The following is a 19,850-nucleotide window of genomic DNA, read 5'->3' as shown; positions in this document are numbered from 1 at the left end:
TTTCAACTCCGATCCTCAAAACGTCGCTACAGAGCACTGTACATAAGACAACTAGACACAATAACAGTTTTTTCCCGAACGCCATCACTCTACTAAACAAATAATTCCCTCAACACTGTCAGACTTTTTACTAAATCTGCACTTCTATTCTACTAGTTTTTCTCATCATTCCTATCATCTTTTTCCTCCCACTTTGGACTGTATGACTGTAACTTGTTGCTTGTAATCTAAGATTTTTTATTAATATTGATTGTTTCTTCATTGCTTATTTGACCCCTATGACAATCATTAAGTGTTGTATCACATGATTCTTGACAAATGTATCTTTTTCTTTTATGTATGTTGAGAGCATATGCACCAAGACAAATTCCTTGTGTGTCCAATCACACTTGGCCAATAAAAACTCTATTCTTTTAAAAAATAGATCCTCATCTATTTGGGTGATTTTGGCCCATTGTGCATTTCCTCTCTAAACTAAGTCCAGCAAGCTAGAACTGAAGATAAATTTCCTAACGGAGAGAGCAATCAATTAATAGCTTAGCTTGCCTTCAGAGATTGTAGGTGCTCCGTCATTGAAGGCTTTCAAAAAGAGATTGGACAGCGCATCAGATTTTGTTAGAATTTGAGTTCTCTCTGTCCCAATAAGCACAACTGAATACAGTGAATGTTTAATATAAATTTAGGTATAAATTCTGTATCTTTCTTCAGTCAATCTGTGCTAAGCAGAAGGAATGGTCTTGAGGGAATGTGAGAAAGAACTGTTATACCAAAAGAATAGTCAGATAAGGAAAATAAGACATCAAGGCAGAGTGTAATTTGAGAAAATGTTTTAAGTAAGATCTCAAAATGTACCGTGTTCTGCAGAGTGGTTCTAGGAGCTGGGGAAAGGCAAAAATGCTAGTTTTGGCAAAAAAAACCACCCCATTTTGTAAAAAATAGAGGGTTGGGCAGAGGGCCTGGGAGGCCTGCAGAGTGCTTCTGGGAAAGGCAAATTTTTGCAAAAAAAAAATGCTCCCCTTTTTCCTGTTTTTTACAAAAACTGGGTAGGTGGTGAGTTTCAAAGGCCTGCAGAATGCTTCTGGGGGCTGGAGGAAGGCAAGAACACCCCCATTTTGAGAAAAACAACTCATTTTTTGCAAAAACAGGGGTGCTTTTACCTGCCCTGACTGCCGTGCTCGCCTTGTGCCATGGGGGAGGGGGTGCGTGCAAGCCCCTTGCCTCCACTGTCTCCTCTTCCACCGCCCTGCTGCCTGAGCCCGTTTACAAGGGGCTGGTGGAAGATCCAATGTTGCTTTTGCTAAAGGTAGGGGGGGGAAAGAGTAAAAGCGACATCGGATCTTCCACCAACCCCTTGTAAACGGGACAGGGCATTGGGGCCGGAGGCAGCAGGGCGGTGGAAGAGGAGGCGGTGAAGGCAAGGGGCTTGCACGTGCCCCCCCCCCCCGTGGCACAGGGGCCCGCTGACGTCAAGGCCGCCCGGGGAAGTGGTACGCAGCAACAGAGCCGGAGAAGCCGGGCAGGGCTAAGAGCCCACGGGGCACTGGCTCCATCGCACTGGCATGGAAAACTCTGGGCTGAGCTTGGTTTTTCCCTGGGCCCCAGCACGCTGCGCACGTTATTGGAAACATTGGCTGGGATTCCCCTGCTGGGATTCCCCTGCAGCATCGCAAAAACACAGCAGTCCGGAGGTGGGGTTTCCCATGGAGGGGAACCTCAGGGGAATCCCAGCAGGGCAAAAACAAGCACTTCGCCTGGCAAAAGGGGTGAATTTTGGGCTTGCACGCATTAATCGATTTTCCATTGATTCCTTGTTCAACATTGTTTCGTCTTATGAACTTTTCACCTTATGAACCTCATTCTGGAACCAATTAAGTTCGTAAGACAAGGGATCACTGTATATTTTTCCAAGCATCAATGTTCTGTTCCATTTCTGAATTTGGCTTCTGCCATCTTGATTTCTGATACAGGATCTATGCAAAACCCTAACAGATATACTTTTTTCAGAAATTAATCTTCAATTCAATTCAATCTGAATGAAAATATTTATAACATTTAATAGAAAGCACATGAAATTAAATCTTTAAAGTCATTGATTGATCGATAACCCATCCTCCCAACTCAAAATGATTGCCATTTTCTCCTTTTCAGAGCAAACACTTTCTCAATGAACAAAACTCATACTGAGACAGTGAAATCTGTTTTCCGGATTTGATAAATTGAATCAGTGATGTGTTTTGTCACATCTAAACAAACTGACTCAGAAGCATGATACCTACAGACAAAAAAGAGAACTCCAAATGAAAATAAAAACTAAACATATTAAAGTAGGCAATGGAAATGCAGCAATTATTTAGTACTGATTCACTTGGAATTGTATTTTTTAAACATACTTGATTTTTTTTTTAAAGCAAAGTTAAAATTGAACACAGAGCCTCCTGGGTTCATTGACACACGAATATGGTTTCCCTGGCAGCAGTAAAGAAGTGTTTGGCCAATGCTTTTATGTTTCAGTTATAGGTTATTTTTATCTGTACATCTTATTGTTCATTACTTTGATCACCATGTTTGGCAGACAGCAAGGACACAGTTAAATAACTGAATAAGTATATAAGATCTTTGCAGTGGTTCATGAGAGCAACTTAGATTTGATGCAAATATTCTAATATAAAGCTATAGGTGGCCATTTATTTTAGACCATAATAAAGAATAATCTCTTCCTTAACCAAAAAAAAAATTACAATGATAGATCATGTTTATTTTTTAGTTTACTTGTTATGGAATATCCAGTCACGTCTTCTGTTAACATTTACAGTGATATAAGACTGAGGTGCCAATTCATTATTTTTTTTATAATGCAAAATGATCAGCTACTTTCAAGGTCTCCATATAAATCTCAGTTCCTCCTCACAATCATACAACTTATTTTGCAACAATAAAGTCATTTACTACTGACCTCTTACAGATATTTTTTAATCTTCAGGTGTTATATAACATCATGCAGATCAATTGGGGGGTGCCTGAAAAGTAGCAAGAATACCAATGAAACTGTGTTGTTGTTGTTGTTGTTGTTGTTGTTTACAATATTTATCTCCTAAAGTGTTAGTTCTGCCAAATCATTTATATATTTGTGTTATGTCCTGACGTATGGAGCATATGGAGCACGAATCTTAAATTCTTAAAATTTATTATTACAGCCATAGACCAAAACAAATAAAAACACTCAGGGAATACACAATCAAAAGTTGTAGGATAAAATGATAAATAACAGATTAAATCCATATTAAAATCCAGTCTACCAATTAGGCATTGTCAATACTACTAAAATTACAATTATTAGGGAAAGGAATAAACAAGGTTGCCACATTTGCGTATAAATTAGCTAAGGTGCATTAGGCACATAAAAGCTGGCCACAAATGGTATACATACATACATACATACATACATACATACATACATACATACATGCGCAGTATACATAGAAACATAAACATAGAAGACTGACGGCAGAAAAAGACCTCATGATCCATCTAGTCTGCCCTTATACTATTTTCTGTATTTTATCTTAGGATGGATATATGTTTATCCCAGGCATGTTTAAATTCAGTTACTGTGGATTTATCAACCACGTCTGCTGGAAGTTTGTTCCAAGGATCTACTACTCTTTCAGTAAAATAATATTTTCTCATGTTGCTTTTGATCTTTCCCCCAACTAACTTCAGATTGTGTCCCCTTGTTCTTGTGTTCACTTTCCTATTAAAAACACTTCCCTCCTGGACCTTATTTAACCCTTTAACATATTTAAATGTTTCGATCATATTCCCCTTTTTCCTTCTGTCCTCCACACTATACAGATTGAGTTCATTAAGTCTTTCCTGATACGTTTTATGCTAAAGACCTTCCACCATTCTTGTAGCCCATCTTTGGACCCGTTCAATTTTATCAATATCTTTTTGTAGGTGAAGTCTCCAGAACTGAACACAGTATTCCAAATGTGGTCTCACCAGCACTCTATATAGAAAGATCATAATCTCCCTCTTCCTGCTTGTTATACCTCTAGCTATGCAGCCAAGCATCCCATTTGCTTTCCCTACCGCCTGACTGCACTGTTCACCCATTTTGAGACTGTCAGAAATCACTACCCCTAAATCCTTCTCTTCTGAAGTTTTTGCTAACACAGAACTGCCAATACAATACTCAGATTGAGGATTCCTTTTCCCCAAGTGCATTATTTTACATTTGGAAACATTAAACTGCAGTTTCCATTGCTTTGACCATTTATCTAGTAAAGCTAAATCATTTACCATATTACAGACGCCTCCAGGAATATCAACCCTATTGCACACTTTAGAGTCATCGGCAAATATACACATACATATACACACATATACACATACATACATACATATATATATACATACATACATACATGTATACACACATATACACACATGTTCATAACCTGTATATTTGCTGTCAGGAACGGATTCCCATTACCGCCCATACTGGTGTGCTGCACATGTAGCTTCTGTTCTCCTGCGTGCGCCTGCACATGTCCCAGCATGTTTTTGCTTCTACACATGTGCAGGAATGCAAAATCTTGCTAGGGGACATATGCACACATAAGATTTCAGCAATTTCTTTTTGCTTCCGTGTATGCGCAGAAGCAGAAAATCACCAAAATCTCACATATGTGCAGAAGCAAAACCACACTGGGACGTGTATGTGTGCAGACAGGAGAACAGAAGCTGTGTGCGCAGCGCAACTTTCATTACTGATGCGCCCTCGTCAGTACTTGTCGCTGCTGATTGGCTAATCCAGTGGTGGGAGAAATAAACTACTGTCCGTGTCCAACAGGTTTCAGGGAAGCCCTTAAAAGCAGCTTCCCTGCGATCTGCCGGCAGTCCGTATTAGTTCTATCTAGCTGAGAATAAAGATGCTCAACGATTCCTGTCACTCGCTCCTTCATTTACGCCCCAATCCAACAATTTTGTCCTCTGCAGCCTGCAGCTTCTTTTTCCAAAGTCAAATTTCATATTTTATCTCCTTTTTTAAAAAAAAGCATAACCACTTATCTCTGTATTAAAAAAAAACAGGTTGTTGTTTTTCATTCATTCTTTAACTGAGCAAAGGCAAAACAGTTTGCCCCACTTAAACATTTCTTCCTTATTCCCAGTGATTTAAAATGATTTGCATTTATTTTCCACAAAGGATGGATGATACTTGGAAACTATCAGAACTCCAGCCCTGCATCTCAGATATTTTTAATTGTGACCAATTTTAGGTAATATACTATTTGCCTGCCATCGCTGAGTTTCACAGAATTCTAAGCTACCTCATTAAATGTGATACAAAGAAAAGGTTTTCTCTGAAATGCCTAGTTGATGAATGTATTGGAGGTTAGAGGGATACTGATTGCTTATATGCTGTATAATTAGTATAAGCAAAATAGTGCCATTTTCTTCAGTATTGTTACTCTGTCGTCTAGATTTTCACAACAACAAGCACTTCCAGCTGATAGTCTCCAAGTGACAGTAATCAAAAAGATGTGCCACTATTTTAGCTTTTCCTCTTTCTGGTATTTGTTCTGTAATAAAAATAGATGGAGGAAATAGAAGGAAGAAACTGGGAGGTTCACGCAGAGGGCAATATCAAATGGACCATTTATAAAATTAGATAACGAGCGATTGCCCAATAAAAAGCTTATTCTGAAACACTAGACCTTCCACTTGGGTACTACTTGTTATAATGATGGAAACAAAGCATTCACCCTATTGTCAGCCAAATTTTACATTAATCTCAATGACTTCCTTATAGTATACACAAGTACTATAACTTGGATTTAATTGGACAGGGATTAAAAATATAAATAAATAAATAAATAAATAAATAAATAAATAAACAAACAAACAAACAAATAAATAAATAGAAAATCAACGTAGTGTGTCATAGTGGTTAATATATTGAAGTAAGATTAGAGATCCTGTTGTGGTTAACTCTGGCCCAGCTCCTGCCCCAAGGACTGTGGATGTGGGGGAGACATCCACATGCTGCAGGCCTGTTTTGCCCCCGGTGGAATCTGCTGATGAAGGCTCCTCTGACCAAGAAGACATGAGTGACAGGGAGGAGGAGAGTGTGGCAGACAGCTCAGAAGGAGATCAATTATCTCTCTCCTCCTTGGATTCAGAACTCGAGTTAATGATACAGCCATGCATGAGGAGAGCGATGTATAGGCAACAACAACTGAGAGATTATTATCAAAGAAAATGAGGCCACCTGTAGTTGGGTGGGGCTGTGGTAATTAGTGAGGCTGCTATAAAGAGCAGCCTGTGGGTTTGGCCATTGTGGAGGATTATCTGATCGTTGTGTTTCGTGACTGCTTTACTGACTTGGACCATTTGTGTGCTGATTTTTCCCTGCTTTGAAACTAAACCAGAACAAAGTGTGTTTCACTTTGTGAAAGAAGAAGGACTGTGAATTGCCTCACAGCTGCAAGCTAAGTATCACAGAACTGATAAGGGACTTGTACAAATTACCAGTTTGTTTGGAGACGAGTGCTCTTTGCTATACCAAAAGATAGCTTAGTTTAAGTGAGTTTTCATTATAAAGAACATTGTTTTGAATTTTCAAACGTGTGTGTGTCTGAAATTTGTACCTGTGAAATTGTGAGAGGAGTATACCAGAGAGCCCGACAGAACAGATCCAATTTCAGATCCAATCCTGTTTCAAAGGCTTTGATCTCATGCAGCCTTTAAAATCTCTCCAACCACCTCCTTCATACAAAAAAACAGGACACAAACCTTTGAGCCTACCCATCCATGTCTAAGGAGACATACACAAAGTTTTTATAGGTTGCATGTGGCATGCACATTTTTTCACTTCAAACATGTGACAGTAGGTTTTTCAAACAGGACAGGAAATGTTGAATTGCTGTCTATCAGGCATGTCTCCTCCATAGCCTGTGGCACAATCTTCTTTTTTATACTGAAGCAGAAAGGACAGTGGGTCTATCCATCCTTTCATTGTGGTGCAAATTACCTGGTGTACCACCCGTTGTGCACAGCAAAGGATGTGGGTCATGTGCTTGGAGCTACACACTGATACCTCTCCAAATGTTCATAGGATTAGTCAAATTGATCAGCAGCCAACTACAGTCTCTTATGAAAGGCAATATGTAAGATGTTCTGCAGTAGTAAAAACCCTTCTGTGAGTCATCATTTCAAGTAGGCTAACAATATTTATTTATTTTTATAAATAAAAGAAGAAGAGAAAAGACAAAGTCCCCGTGTGGCAGATTTAGAATAAACCCTAGACAATGGCTTCATTACAGTAGAGCTAAGGATGCTGGCAGTGTTGCTAATTAGTGAAGAGGATTGAAAATGCTTCTGATAAGCTTGTATAATAACAAGGGTACATCACTCTATCTAACACAGTACAGGACACTAGACCCGGCTTGATGTAACGTTGGTAAGCCTGGCTGTCACATGTCCAGTCATTATCTCCAAGCGGAGTATTTCCTTCAATCTATTAGAAAATATTGTGTGTGCATTTGTCCCTTTGTCTTTCATAGCCTAACACTGAGGAGCAATTGATTAAAAATTCAGTGCTAATTTAACTCTCTGAGATTGTTGTAACACTAATGTTATGTACTTTTTGGTCTTAACAACAATACCTTTTATTTTCTAATAGTGTTTGTTGCTTCTGAAATGCAATCCCCCCCCCCTCCTTTTGTGTCTCTTGCACTGACAAGTTCCAGGAATCTGTCACTAAAGCTCTAATTGAATTATGTTTGTTTGTGGGGTATTTGGGTTTGTTTTTTTTTACAAAATGTCTCCAACTGAGTCATTTGAACTTCTTGTGATAACCAACTTATGAAAATCTATTGTGAAGGTGTGTTGAAGGACAGGAAAAGGATCAGAAAGCATTCAAAGCTAAAACAGGCTTAATAACATGAGGAAATGTAATATATAGTAAAGAAAGATATAGCAGGTCATGCTTACATGTAAATGAGTTTTAATTGTGTGGCCAAAATTATGGAAATCTTTTGGGAAAAGTGTATTTTTGAGGTTTAACTGCTAATAACACCACTTTATTTGGAGTAGCACCATAAAATTATATATCAATGGAAAGATAATTTAATCAAGAATGTAATGCAATAAGGTTTGTTCCATTATATGTATTCCATGACAGGTTATAGCCAAATAACCAGAAAAAGGAAGCACAATGAGGTGTCATCTCGTTTTGGCAATGAGCCAATCAGATCACAGAAGGATTCAGTTATTGTCATCATCTATTAAAGCTGAGAGGAGGACATTTGTCAGTGTGTTATCGCTATCAAGTTGGTTGAGGGGGTTTTGTGGGTTTTTTCATTTAGTGAGCTTGGGAAAAGTAATAAAATTAAAGTAATGGTGAAGAGTTGTTGCTCAGAAAGTGATGTGAAATAGTATTATTAAGTGAACAAGGCTACAGTTATAAAGAAATTAGAAGAAAAAATGGTGGAAACTTAATCAAAGGTGGCATTTCTAATTTTTTGAAGAGCTATAAGGAGACTCGGTCACTACAAATCTACACTGGTAAAGGAAGGCAGGAAAAGGTGCACAACAGCAAGTAATAGTAGAAGAATTAAGAAACTGTGCCTAGGTGACAGAAGAAAATCATCTGGGTGTATACAAGATGAAATGGCGCAATGCAATGGGAAGTTGAGAGCAAGGACTGCTTGGCGCAGACTGCAGGAATTTGGCCTAAAAGAATTCCTCAAAATTTTCAAAATTAAGTAAAAATATTGAAAAATACTCGGAGAGTTAACTGGTAAAATTAGCAGTTGTTTATTCGGCTAGAGCTGACAGGGTTAACGCAAACGGTTTACAGTTAAAATCACTCTAAAGAAAGTACCCCCGCTTTTATATTTATAGGGTTTACAATGTAACAAACTCTATCTGACATGGTAACAAGTCTCCCGCCAAACGAAGCAACCAATCAGGATGGCTCAGGAGGCTCCATGCAGATTCTGAACTCTGGAACCTTCTTCATGAATATTTAACAAATATATTTTCAAGAAATGTTTGGATCTCACCTTAACTTCTTTTTATCTCTAAAAATATTAGAATGAAAATGTTTTTTAAATTACACAAATAATTGAGTATTATTAACGCAATAATGTGAAGTCATAGTTCTTTAGCTGATGTTAGCCTTCACACACATCAAGTTCTTCCCAAGAAACTAGGATATACTGATTTCACTTATTTATTATTTAGTAAATTTATATGTTGCCCAACTCCAAAGGACTCCAGGCGGATCTTTTTGGAACTTGATATATTTTATCTTCTCCAACTGTTTGTTTTCTGTTCTATAATCTCCTGATATTATCACTTTATTTATCCATGTTTTCATCTTTTTAACCACACTGAATATGATGTGTAATGACCTAAGACTTTATCAGTTTGTATTCAGAATGTCAAAGTATCATAACCTGCTCATTTTAACTACTTTTTCAGCTATATGTTTCCATCATTTTTAAAATACTGGCACATGACATTTTGGAAGTTCTAGTGAATCATTTTGGTGATTATGTTATGTTGTTTATAATTAATTTGTGCAATCTTCTTGCACGAGCTGAGTATATGATTTATTGCTTCTTCTGTCTCTTTGCACAATGTGCTTTGAATCATTTGACATTTTTTACATTCTGATCTTGATAACATTCGTTCAAATAGCTTCTCATGAGCAACCAAAATCAAGCCTTCAGTTTCTTTTTTAAATGTTCCAGTTTTAAGTCATTGCCAGTTTTTTATTTCATACTCTTTCTTCAATCTTTTGTAGAAATTTACCATGATTTTCCTTGCCTGTATTCTGTTTGTTTTTATTACATTATTTTGATAGTCATCAAAGTACTATATGTTGTTTCCTGTACACTAATTTATAATTTTTAACTTGCATAATACTTGTTCTTGGCTGCCTTGCACATATCAGTAGTGCTATAGGAATGTAATATATAGTGAATAATCATGAGCTTTTTAAAAAAATCCAAATTGTCCAGTTCAGCTTGTGTCCAGTTAATCATTTCAATTTTGTTTTATTTTGTTTGGTTTTTTATTTTCAGAATTTCTATTGCCATTTCTACTTTGATAGAATCAGTCTCTGGCCTGATTAAAATAGTTGATTTTGCTTAAAATGGATGTTGTGTGTCTCATAGTATTCCATTTTTCCTCCAATTGCTGTTATTTGTTGCTTTATGATGTCCAAAGCTTCTTCGGTTTTTCTGGTGCTAAGCCAATTATTTTTTTTATTAGGCTTGTCTTGATCCTTATATTCTTCAAGTTTTGCTGTTTCGTGTTCTTTAAATTACTCACATGTGGTTTTTAATTTCTTTATCTTGGCCTCCAGTCTGATCTTGGGATTTTAAATGATTTTGCTTTTGGCTTTCTAATTTCAATATCCAGTTGTTTTATAACCACCGTTCTGTTCTGTAGGCAAGCAGTATACCATTTGTTTTTCTAATCATTCAAATATTTTGCTTCACATACACATGTACTGTAGAGTATCTGATTTGCATGTAATTTATACAAATTGCTCCACATGCAGTTTTTGTTTCTCTTGAAAATATATTTCAAGGTTGCATAAACAGGCTGCACAAACAGAGGGATGGAATCAAGATTAGTGAAGTGTTAATACCACTTTATAATGTCTTGGTAAGTAGTGATGGGTGAACCCAACGGTGTTCGGGTTCGGCAAGTTCGGACGAACTTTACGCAAAATTCGGCCGAACCCGAACCCAAAGGGGGAATCCCACCAAGAGATTCCGGGGGCGGAGCTTTGACGTCACATATACCGGCTGTTTATTTTTACGTGAAAGGACTGCCCTTTGCTTGCAGCGCTGCTGCGGTGTCCTTTTTCGTAAAAATAACAATGTTTATTTTTACGTGAAGACCTCCCTTTGAAGGAGCTGGGGAATCCCTCCCACGAAAAGATTCCGGGGGCGGAGCCTTGACGTCATCGGCAGATTGCTAAGGACGCCAAGGTGATCACTTCCTGGATTCTATGGAATCCAGGAAGTGATCACCTTGGCGTCCTTAGCAACCTGCCAGTGACGTCAAAGCTCCGAACGCCGAACGTGACCCCGAACTTTGCCCGAAGTTTCAAAAAATGTCGGGTTCATGTTTGGCATACCGAACACCGCAAAATTCGGTACAGACCCGAATTGTGCGGGTTCGGTTCACCCATCACTATTGGTAAGGCCACAATTTTAATACTGAACCCAGTTTTGGTCACCACAATATAAAAAAGATGTGGACATTCTAGAAATAGTACAGAAAAGAGGAAAAAAGAGGATTAGGGGACTGGAGGCTAAAACATATAAAGAACAGTTGTTGGAATTGGGTATGTCTAGTTTAAAGAAAAGAAGGAATAGGAGGTGATATAGGGCTGGGTTCTGGTTTTCTTTGCTGCTGGTTTGCTCAGTGGGGTGCATATGTTGCACCTCGTATGCATGCACAGTACTGGGTGACAAGATAACAGTGTTCCAATATCTCAGGGACTGCCACAAGAAAGAGGGAGTTACGCTACTCTTCAAAGCACCTGAAGGCAGGACAAGAAGCAATGGGTGGAAACTAATCAAGCAGAGACGAACCTAGAACAATGATGGCAAACCTTTTTTCCCTCGGGTGCTGAAAGCGCCTGCACTGTTTCTGGCCTCTAGAGGGGCAGGGGAGGCAACTAGTCTACACCCATAATTCAATCCCTTGGAAGAGCAAAAATTGCCTCCCCTTCCCCTCTAGAGGCCAGAAATAGCCCGTTTCCCATGTTCTGGTGGTCCCAGTAGGTCCATTGTTCACCCTCCCTAGGCTCCAGAGGTTTCTCTGGAGCCCGGGGAGGGCAAAAACACCCTCCCCCATCCCCCCAGAGGCCCTCTAGAAGCCAAAAATGCCCTCCCAGAGCCTCCTTCCAAGCCGAAAATCAACTGGCCATTGCGCACATGCGTGCTGGAGCTGACCCAGGGCAATGGCTCACGTGCTGGCAGATAAAGCTCCACGTGCCACCTGTGGCCCCCATGCCATAGGTTTGCCATCACTGACCTAGAACAAAGGAGAAATTTCCTGACAGAACATTTCATCAGTTTAACAACTTACCTCCAGAAGTTGTGAATGCTTCAACACAGGAAGTTTTTAAGAAGAGATTGGACAACCATTTGTCTGAAACGATATAGGGTTGCCTGCCTAAGCAGGGTGTCACATCTATCAGGAACATGTGACCCTGGAGATGCCTGCTGATTGGGTTAATGCCGCACTCCTTGAAAGCGGGAGATTTGCCGGGCAGGGATTGGTTAAGGCATGACAGCTGGAAGTATAAAAGAGCTGTCACCCCAAAAGTTGTTTGCTCACTCTCTTGGATGTTAGCCAGGAGTGAATCATTCTGTTAGCTGGAGCTGAAGCCTCAAAATAAACTGTTCCCGAGCCTCGTGTCACTTGTTGGCACACGTATCACAGGGGATTGGACTAGAAGACCTCAAGGTCCCTTCCAGCTACCTTATTCTATATTCTATTTTCAAAAGGAGCCCCATAGTTGTCATGTGTTCATACTCTGTGCCTACATCAGAAGTGTCTCTCCCACTTATTTTGAAGCAATAAAACTGCATGTGTGTGCTTTATTTACAAAGTATAATATTAAAAAAAACAAAAGACGCAAAACATCCCCGAAAACCAATAGATGTGTACATGATGTTTTCAAACATAAACAAGACTAGATTAAATTTGCCCACAGGCTTTTCAACCAAGGACATCATCAACATGTTTCACCATGATGTTGTTATCAGGTCAAACATACATTTGAACCAGAGGTTTCACCCACTGTTGTGCTTGAAGTAAAGAGTGATTCACTGTGAGTAAGAGTGATACAACCAGGCCATTCTGTAAGGACAATAAACATTTAACCTATGCATTTCAGTCTCCTTCTTTACATTTTGAGGATAAGGAACCAGCTCTGTTTTTTGTAAACATTCTAACACAGGGCTCGACGGCATTGATTTCATACCAGATATTCATAAAAGGACCAAAGAGAGAGAAAGTTAACCCAGACCATCTGAACTGAGTTCATGGTTGCATCTGCAAACACATATTGCCCTTAGGCAGCTGCCTTTAAGTCACGCTTCGTTTCTTTTTTTTCAGTACAGCGAAACTGGTTTTTCTTTTTGTTTTTTTTTTTAAAAAGCTGGTTACAGACCAAGCCATTTTTAGTGATGTGTAAAACCTCCAAATTCCACTATGTTTCCCCCTTGAAGAGCGAATCCAAGTAGCCGAGTTGAATTGGTTGTCTCTGGAAGGGTGCCAGAATGCCATTTAAGGTCTGCCAGATTATGGAGCTGCTGGACAGGAATGTTGAAAAAAATGCCTTTTCCACAAAGTAGCTGGAAAATGACATTCTTCTAATATTTGAACACTTTCCAGCATCTACTTTGCCCGGCAGCTACTTTCCACTCTAGGCATGGTATTGTGTGTTTCCCAGCAGCTCCCTGATCAAACTTAACATCCAGGAAAGCCATCCCCCCCCCCCCCCGCTGGCTTGTTTTTCCCCTTATAAGTAAGCATGATGCATAGCTTCCTGTTTAAGATCTGCACTGAGAGATCACAGAATGGTATCACTCTCAATGTGAAGGAGACACACCTATTTTTGCAATTCAAATACATGTAATAAAACTGCTTAGGGGAGGAGTTTGGGGGAGGAGAGCACAGCTGCTAAATATAGCAACTGAAAAGAGTATAAAGCAGAGCCAAAGCAGTGTCAGCAGGCAATGACGAAACTTCATGTTCATCCCAGGCTTTAAATAACCCTATTGTGTATAGCCCTGCAGTGTGCAATTCTGTTGGACAAGCCTCTCCCGCACAGCAGCTTTCTGTGAATGATGGATGCAAATCAATATTACTATAAATCAATATTACTAGGACAGAAGGGAAAGGGGGGACATGATCGAAACATTTAAATATGTTAAAGGGTTAAATAAGGTTCAGGAGGGAAGTGTTTTTAATAGGAAAATGAACACAAGAACAAGAGGGCACAATCTGAGGTTAATTGGGGAAAAGATCAGAAGCAACATGAGAAAATATTATTTTACTGAAACTTCCAGCAGACGTAGTTGGTAAATTATTTTATTTATTTATTTATTTATTTATTTATTTATTTAGATTTGTATGCCGCCCCTCTCCGCGGACTCGGGGCGGCTCACAGCAAAATATAACAAATCGTAACAAATCCAAATAAATTTAAAATATTTTAAAAAGTTTAAAAAGAACCTCATTTACTAACAAGCATACACACAAACATACCATGCATAAATTGTACATGCCCGGGGCAGGTGTTTCAGTTCCCCCATGCCTGACGGCAAAGGTGGGTTTTAAGGAGTTTACGGAAGGCAAGGAGAGTAGGGGCAGTTCTAATCTCTGGGGGGAGTTGGTTCCAGAGAGTCGGGGCCGCCACAGAGAAGGCTCTTCCCCTGGGGCCCGCCAACCGACATTGTTTAGTTGACGGGACCCGGAGAAGGCCCACTCTGTGGGACCTAATCGGTTGCTGGGATTCGTGCGGCAGAAGGCGGTCTCGGAGATATTCTGGTCCAGTGCCATGAAGGGCTTTAAAGGTCATAACCAACACTTTGAATTGTGACCGGAAATTGATCGGCAGCCAATGCAGACTGCGGAGTGATGGCAAAACATGGGCATACCTAGGTAAGCCCATGACTGCTCTCGCAGCTGCATTCTGCACGATCTGAAGTAACTGAATTTAAACATGCCTGGGATAAACATATATCCCTGCTAAGATAAAATACAGGAAATAGTATAAGGGCAGACTAGATGGACCATGAAGTCTTTTTCTGCCATCAATCTTCTACTTCATCCATTCTTTTGAGATATTGTGCATGTTTTAATTTGAACTTTGTCTCTGCAGGATACAATATAATCCAAGGCAGGGGCAAATAGCTCCTACCACCTTTACCGTGTGCGCAGCTTTGGGTTTCTTGCATGCACGCATGCACATCCCAGTGTGTTTTGCTTCTGCGCATGTTCAGGAATCAAAATCTTGCAAGTGGATGCGAGAAAGAGAGATTTTGGCAATTTTTTTGCTTTTGCATATGTAGAAAAGCAAAAAATCGCCAATATCTCATGCGCACGTGAGACAAGATTTTGCCTCCTGCGCATGTGCAGAGGCAAAAACATGCTGGGATGAGTGCACGCACATGCCTGCAAGACACCTGAAGCTATGCATGCAGCTTTTGCTACCGGTGCAGCGCCCTTTACTGTTCCAGTAGGAACCCACTACTGATCCTAGAGCAGTGTTTCTCAACCTTCTCAAGCTGGCTGGGGAATTCTGGGAGTTGAAGTCCACACATCTTCCAGCGGCCAAGGTTGAGAAACACTGTCCTAGAGTCCTAAACCCTCAGGCCACAAAAATAAGCCAAGCCCTATTCGCGGGATGAAGGCAGCAGGCAAAACCACACTGCCTCCGAGCACAGAAAAACCTTAGTATATGGAACCAGTCCCTGTTGCCCAAAAGATTGGGGGGCGTTAACATAGTCTATTCTTCCATAGGACAAAAAGCAATGGATGGAAAGTAATTAAGGAGAGAACCAATCTAGAATTAAGGAGACATTTCCTGACAGTTACAACGATTAATCAGTGGGATGACTTATCTCTAGAAATTGTGGGTGCTTTAGCACTAGACGTTTTTAAGAAGAAATTGAAGAACCTTTTGCCTGAAATGGTATAGAGCCGTGATGATAAACCTATGGCATGTGGGCCACAGGTGGTACACGGAGCCATATTTACTGGCATGGGAGCTATTTCCCCAGCTCAGCTCCAGCACAGATATGCGTGGTAGCCAGCTGGTTTTTATTACAATTAAAATCCCAATACAAAAACATTCATCCCATTCTAGGCCTGAGCAGAATATTATAGCTCAATGGCCTCAGGCCTATCGGCAAAACCATGTTTTTAAGGCCTTCCGGAAGGCTAGGAGGATGGGGGCAGTGCGGATCTCCACAGAGCCAGAGCTACCACAGAGAAGACCCTCACCCACGGTCCTGCCAGTCGACACTGTTTGGTCAGTGCGACCTGGAGACGGACAACCCTGTGGGCTCTGATTGGTCACTAGGAAGTGTAATTTTGCAGAACCTTCTCCTGGAGTGGGAAGGGAATGGAGATTTTACAGTATCCTTCCCCTCCCCATACCACACCCACAGAACCGGTAGTAAAAAAATTTGAATCCCACCACTCTCCCTCTCCCCACCCCACTCCATCCCTTCATCCCAAAATCACAGGATCCAGGCAAGGATTAAAGGCCCTACCATAATTAACAAGCACATTTCTTCGCTGGGCCATTTTATCAAATGGATTTTTTACTGGCTAATGACAGCAGCAAAGACACTGCATAGAGAGAGGTCAGAGGGCCAAAGAGAAGGAAAAGCAGATGCTTCCTTCAAGTGCACAAAGGCTTTCACAGAGGCCCCAGGGACATCCCCACATCTGGCACTACTTCCAGTGACAGATCTTTCGAAAAAGAGTTAATCTCCGCTCACGTTCTGGCTTCATACCTTAAGAGGGAATCAGAGAAACTGGAACAAGGCTACACATGCAAAGTTGGGAAACTATCCAAGCTCAGTCTCACTTTGCTTCCTCTTTTGCCTGGACTTGTTAAATCTGCGGCAAAGAGGGGAACAAATCTTAGGCTGACTTTTGACAGCAGAAAAAGAGAAACGACATTCAAAGAAACACACACACATAGACACACACCCTCTGTGTGAAAGAGGGGAGAGCAAAGCCCCAGCAAGTTTTGACAGATGGCTAAATATATATGCCTAGCCATCTGTCAAAACTATCAGCCAACCATAAAACTGTCATTGATGGTCAATTATGCATTAGTTTTATGCATGTCAGAGATGTCACAGACATTATTTTATCACTTTCGTGGATTATGATATCAGAAAACCTGATAAGACCTGGGTAACATTCTTAGCCAAAAATCCAGGAAAATGCAAACATTTCAGGATCGCAAAATTATGGCTCTTACCTAAAATTAGGCAGCTTCCCCCAAATGCTGAGAATTTACTTTATCAATTAAAAAAAAGAATAAATTATGGTCCTCTATCCCAGTGTTTCCCAACCTTGGCAACTTGAAGATATGTGGACTTCAACTCCCAGAATTCCCCAGCCAGCATTCGCTGGCTGGGGAATTCTGGGAGTTGAAGTCCACATATCTTCAAGTTGCCAAGGTTGGGAAACACTGCTCTATCCTACAGAAGCAAACTTGAATGTGACTGGAATGACTAGCATACAAAACAGATATATTCACTCTGGTCCCTTTTTAAATGTTTTTCTTTTCATCCATACCCACCCACATATACACACCTCCCCTGTGTTAACTCATTCAATATAGGGTGTTTTAAAGAAAAAATGAAAGCAATAAAAATGCAATTAAGTCCCAAAATTTATGCTGCAAAATGTGACATTTGTTAAGTGAAGTTTTGCCCCATTTTACAACTTTTCTTGCCACAGGTGAATCACTGCAGTTGTTAAGTTAATAATATAGTTGTTAAGCCACTCCAGCTTTTACATTGACTTTGCTTCTCAGATAATCCCAAAAGGTGATCACATGACCCTGGGAGATAAATATGAGTCAGTTGACAAGCATGGGCGGGGGTGCTATAAGGGTTATAAGCAGGGGTGAAATGCTCCCAGTTTGCTTGTGCCTATCAGTTGTCGGAGAGCCGGTGACAAACGAAGCATGAGGCTCCACCCACCCACCCACCCAGACACCGGCATTTGGGTTCTTTTATGAGGGTTGCCCAGAAAGTAATGCACCACATTTTTTTTCTCAGCCTACAGTAATGGTATGAATGCGAAATTTTAGATATACACTATTTGAATTGTCAGGAGTGCGTGTCTAAATTTTGTGTTTCTTCAGACAGAGAGCATAGCTGCAGCAGTGTCTGTGAGTGATATAGATTATCTTAGATTATCTACGGTTGACCTTTCCAGATTCCTAAGAGGTCAGTAAGGGGCGAGTACAAGTGCACCTTCCGTCCCCTATCCTATTGCTCTCCTCTATCTCCTATACCTTTCTTCTATTCCTATATCTCTTCTTCTATTCTTTCAATGATATGTTCTATTACTATATCTTCTTTTCTATTCTTTCTTAGATATATTTTACTATGAGTATCTCCTCTATAACCTTCATCATGTATTTTACTATGTGTATATAGATGTATACCCACTAAAACCCTCATTGTGTATTGGACAAAATAAATAAATGAATAAATAAAAATAAATAAATAAATATACCAGCTCCCCCCAGGGATCAGGATTGCCACCACCCTCCTTGCCTTTCGTAAACTTCTTAAAACCCACCTCTGCCGTTAGGCATGGGTGAACTGAGACATCCCCCCCTTGCCTATGTAGCTGTATGTATGATATGTTTGTGTGTATGCTTTTTTATATACTGGAGTTTTTAGGCTTTTTAATGTAAAATTGTTATTTTAAACCTTAATATTAGATTTGTTAATGTATATTGTTTTTATCATTGCTGCGAGCCGCCCTGAGTCTGTGGAGAGAGGCAGCATACAAATCCAATAAATAATAATAATAATAATAATAATAATAATAATAATAATAATATGTTACAAGCAGCCTGTCATTATTGAATTTCTCAGTGGAGAAAGAAACTGTTGGGAACATTCACAAACGTTTGTGTACAGTTTATGGCGAATCTGCAGTCAACAGAAGTACGGTTAGTTGCGGAAGACCTTTGGAGGATGACGAAGAGGTGATTCACACAGCGCAGAAATGGCTTTGTGGCCAGAATAAGGAGTGATACCGACAGGGCATATATGCCCTTGTGTCTCGCTGGAGGAAGGCCATAGAATGGGATGGAGATTACATGGAAAAATAGGGAGTGTAGAAGAAACATCATTCTTTCTTGTGTGTGAGTTTCATTGTGTTCAATAAATAATTGTTGAAGAAAAAAATGTGGTGTATTACTTTCTGGGCGATCCTCATACCTTCTGCACGTGCACAGAATGCTTTGCGCATGTTCAGAGGGTAAAAGAACCCAAATGGCAGCATCTGGGCGGGTAGGCATAACCTCTCGCTCCCATTGCAACTGGCTCTCCAACAACCGATAGGCATTAGCAAACTGGGAGCATTTCACCCCTGGTTATAAATGTGTAAAATGGTCATGTTACTTTTTTCAGTGTCATCGTAACTTCGAACGGTCACTAAATGAACTGTTGTAGGTCGAGCAGTAGCTGTAAGTCTACAGTTAAAATTAGTTAATGCAACAATTAACAGGGTGGTAATAAATAGGAAAGTAATAGAATAGATACCATATCTCCCTACAACTTTATCAAAAATTGCAAAAGTGAAATATTCATGTTGGTTATAATGTAGAAATGAAAGTTTAGAAATTAGTGTAATTTAAAGTGAAATGAAACCACGTTCAGCATAACAAGGGAAACCCTAAGCAGGGATTCTAGTACACATTTACTCAATTGCTACCGATGAGTAATTTCAAATGGAATGTAGAGACTGTACCTCCTGCATCTGAAGATCTTCCTGAAAAATTGCTGCATGCTTCACGAGAACATCACTTCTTTCTTCCATTAAAACAGTTCTTCTTTTCTCCTGCTTTCAAACCAGCCTGGAACAACATGTGAAAGTTTAGGGAGCCAGTTCAAAGTTAATATATATTTTAAATTTTATTTATTTATTGGCCACTTATGTAAATACATAACCCTGACTGGCTAACAATAATTAGATACAAGATTTTTAAAAAACCATTCTAAACAAACCAATAAATGACATAAACAACAGCTGAA

The 19,850-nt window shown here is 39.8% G+C and overlaps 1 long non-coding RNA gene across 4 annotated transcripts in view; it reads right to left on the bottom strand.

Moving 5' to 3' along the window:
• Positions 1-2,781: 2,781 nt before the first annotated feature.
• Positions 2,782-19,850, bottom strand: part of LOC139158959 (uncharacterized) — a 76,367-nt gene continuing 59,298 nt past the window's right edge. For all 4 annotated transcript variants that reach the window (XR_011557778.1, XR_011557777.1, XR_011557779.1 and 1 more), the window contains 3 exons: positions 19,567-19,672; positions 16,572-16,677; positions 2,782-3,017 (listed from right to left, as the gene is read on the bottom strand). This is a non-coding gene — a long non-coding RNA (uncharacterized lncRNA). The remainder of the gene's footprint in view (positions 3,018-16,571; positions 16,678-19,566; positions 19,673-19,850) is intronic.

This window comes from Erythrolamprus reginae, chromosome 2 (genome assembly GCF_031021105.1).
Source record: "Erythrolamprus reginae isolate rEryReg1 chromosome 2, rEryReg1.hap1, whole genome shotgun sequence".
Taxonomy (NCBI): domain Eukaryota; kingdom Metazoa; phylum Chordata; class Lepidosauria; order Squamata; family Dipsadidae; genus Erythrolamprus; species Erythrolamprus reginae.
Note: the sequence above shows the minus strand (reverse complement) of the source record. Positions and strands in the feature narration are given on the sequence as shown.